Source organism: Triticum dicoccoides, chromosome 4A, assembly GCF_002162155.2.
Source record: "Triticum dicoccoides isolate Atlit2015 ecotype Zavitan chromosome 4A, WEW_v2.0, whole genome shotgun sequence".
NCBI lineage: Eukaryota > Viridiplantae > Streptophyta > Magnoliopsida > Poales > Poaceae > Triticum > Triticum dicoccoides.
The window spans coordinates 691746568-691750428 of NC_041386.1; positions in this window are offsets into that span (position 1 = coordinate 691746568).

The window sequence follows — 3861 nt, forward strand, 5'->3', positions numbered from 1 at the left end:
ACAATTACTTAATATCAGGAAATGAACAAATTGAAGTTGCCGATATGGTGCGATAATGATAGATTTAAGTTACTTCTCTAGAATTTCAGTCATGTCCGCGTACTTCTTGGGATCTTTTCGTCTCGAGCCTAAGACGGTTACTAGTGCCTGCTCAAGCTTAATCTCTAGGAGAATATAGTGGAAGCTGCGCACGCATGCATAACTCACCAATTACATTACTATAACCTCGACTAATAAAGGAAACCGAATATGCACAAGACAGTAACACTCACTCGAAGTTGTAAGAGAAGAGTATTATAGCTTTGTTTTGATTTAATATAAACGATTGTAGCAGCTTGGCCACGGTATCTTTGGCCTGAAATTTAACCATATATGCATCTATGAGATTTGTGTTAATGAACCCAATATCACCGATTTGTCTTTTCTTCAATTCGGTGATTTTCAACCTGCAAAATATAGTGAGAATAATTAAAGATACATGCAATGAAAGAGCTGACCTATATATAGAGACTAAATGACAGAAGTAGTACTACTTACAGGCAGAACCAAGTGATCATTAACTTATCGAGGGCCTTTAGATTGAAAAACTCGAAGAACTCCTCAAAAGGAACATTCAACAGATCAATTCCAACAAGGTCATGCTCCTCTTTAACTCTGAGCGTCAACATATTCCTCCCCTCAGACTCTCTGCAGGTTTTCATATACCAATCATGGAATCTTCGCATCATCGTTGTTAGAGATTTTTCATCTTTGACGAGAGGCTTCTCGTACACGTATCTGTGTTCGTCCACCTCCAAGAAATCAAAATGTGCATCGCCGGGCAGGTAATCTCCAAGATCATTATAACCGGGCACCATCCCGCCCGGATGATTCGCGACGATGCTAGACACCTGGAGCGGGGGCAACAATTGGTTCGCTTGTTCGCCGAGCTGGGCAACTCTTTTCCCAGCTTGTCGTTCTGCTAACCTTTGAGCATTGACAGTACTTCCCGACCGCTCCGCTTCGATAAATGACTTTGTAAGAATGCGCTCATAGTTGTCTTTCACTGGCGACTTTGGTGGTTTTGTCAGGGCAGCCAGAGTACGCTTCGCTTTTACCGGATCTATCTTCTCCTCCGGAGGTGGATCTTTCTTTGCTTTGACCCCTTCAAAGAAGTTGGTCACTTCGGCTTGCACGATCTTCGCGTTTTTCTCCTGGCTCCTCTTGTATGGTAACTTCTCTAGAGTCTTCAGAAAAGGACCGTATCTGTATTGCCTGCCTCTGGTTGTACTGCTAGACGCCGGAGCAGGCAGAGCGGCTGCGGTTGTCTTTCCTTTCTTACGAGGCGGAGGAGAAGGACGACGCGCCGGAGGAGCCGGAGCGGCAGCGGGTCTCTTCCGCCCCTTGTTGACGAGGCGGAGAAGGAGGAGGCAGCTGGCTGCTCGGGCGCACCGGCGCATGCGGAGAAGGAGGCGGAGTGCCGCCACGCGCCGGAGAAGGAGGATGAGTGCCCTGATCACTCGCTGGAGGAGGCAGAGTGCCCTGACTCGCCGGAGGAGGAGGAGGAGGAGGAGGCGTCCAGTTCGGAAGGTTGATGAGCTCCTTCCGCCATAGGCATGGAGTCTTCAGAGAAGAACCCAGCCGAATCTCCCCTTCACCCGTAGGGTGTTCAAGCTCAAGGTCCTCAAATCCGTCCGTTATTTGATCCACCATCACCCTAGCATATCCTTCTGGAATCGGCTGGTCGTGGTAGGTTGAGCCAGGTTCATTAGGTATAACAGAGCCAACAGTCGCCTTGACTTTCAATGTCATCCATCGCATCATAAGGTGGCAATGTTGAGACTTTGTGATAGCATCCACGGGGTAGCCCGTGAAGACAGGCTCCAGCTGTTGAATCTGCTTGGTGGAAGCCACGCTGCTTCTCCGCTGAGATGGCGGGGTAGCTTCAGGGGAAGCTTCGGCAGGTCGTTTGCTGCGATCTGCTTCTGGTTCCTCTAGCCCTTGTACCCTTTCGTGCAGCGCCTGCAGTTGGCTATGCTCCACTTTCTTCCTCCTCTCCTGGGTTTTGTAACCCCCTGCGTCCGGAAACCCAGCCTTCCACGGAATGGAGCCTGGCGTGCCTCGTGTCCGTCCAGGGTGCTCAGAATTCCCGAGGGCCATTGTGAGCTCGTCCTTCTCTCTATCTGGAACGAACATCCCTTCCTGTGTTGCGGCGATATAGTGCCGAAGCTTCCTGACGGGTATTCGCAGTTGCTCTTCCGTCCAAACGCATTTCCCTGATACAGGGTCCAAGGTTCCGCCAACCCTGAAGAACCAAGTCCGGCAATGGTCTGGCCATCTCAATGTCTCTGGTTCAACCCCTTTAGCAATCAGGTCATTCTCGGCCTTGTCCCACAAAGGCCGGCTTTGAGGTAACCACCTGACCCCGTGCGATGGTGATGCTTCTTCTTCGCAGCATTTTTCTTGTTTGTCGCTGACATCTTCTTACTCTTTTTCCGATGTCTTGTGGGCCACAAATGCGGGCCATTGATCTCTGATCTTCTCAAACCGGTCGGTGAATTCTGGTGTCTCTTCTTTGTCGACAAACGTTTTCAGCTCATTCTTCCACCTCCTAAATAGTTCTGCCATCTTCTTAAGAGCATGAGACTTGATCAATTCCTCTTTAAATGGCTTCTCTGGATCCTCCTCTGGCGGTAGGGTGAAATTTTCCTTAAGCGTTGTCCAAAGATCTTCTTTCTGCATATCGGAGACATAAGACATCGGCACCTCAGGGTCTTCCTTCTTTGGCTTTAACCATTGCTGGATACTGATCGGGATCTTGTCCCTAACAAGAACCACACTGAGCACGAAATGCATCCCTTGTTCGGATGGGTTCAATCGGCTTGCCATCGCGCGCGATTGCTGTGATCTCAAACCTTTCATCCGAGCGCAACTTTTTCTTCGGGCCGCGTTTCTTTACCAAAGTTGACCTCGATCCGGAGGGCTAGGGAAAAAAGAAGAAAGACGAAAGTTAATTAATATGTGTACATATGAAAACAATGAATGCATCAATTAACTAGTCAGCATAGGCTTAACTAATATATATATACCTGGCCGGACTCGGTTTGGTCACCGGAGCCGTCATCACGGTCTCCTTCTTGTACCTCCATTGGGTCACCGGAGCCATCATGAACATAGCCCTCTTCTTGTACCGGCATTAATGGGTCACCGGAGCCATCATGAACATAGCCCTCTTCTTCACCCGGTCCTTCCTGACCATCGGTGTCGTTGAGAAACGACGCAATGACATCACTTCCTTATGTGATTATCTCCCCCAACATCGCTTCTGTTGCTTCGTCTCGGGAGTGCTCCATAGTTTCTGCAAATATTTACAATATGTCAATTATTATTCAAACATGGTACAGATGGATATATATTAGTGGCAAACGTAGAACTAGCTAGCTAATCACAATAAGGAATCATGTTAGTGGCCTCGACGCTGCTTCTCTAGGGTTTGGGGTGGCCTAGACAACGCTTCAAGGGTTTGGGGTGGCCTCGACGACAATGCTCTTTTAACTTGGTAAATTTGGGTGGCCTCGAGAGAGTTTGTCGGGTAGGGGCGCGGCGGGAGGGGGTAGGAGACCAACATCATTTTTTCTCTAGGTTTTGGGTGTCCTCGAGAGTTTTGGTCGAGCGAGAGGGCCGAGGGAGGTACTCCCGTGGTATAAGTTATCACGGTCAAGAGTGGGTATATATATCGACCGCCCCTCATGTCAAAGTTATCCGGGAGGGGGTTATATCGACAACGACGCGACATATATATACACGGGAAAATAATGTTATCGGGGAGGGGGTATATCGGTACCCCCCCCCCCATCATGTTGAAGTTATTGGGAGGGGGTA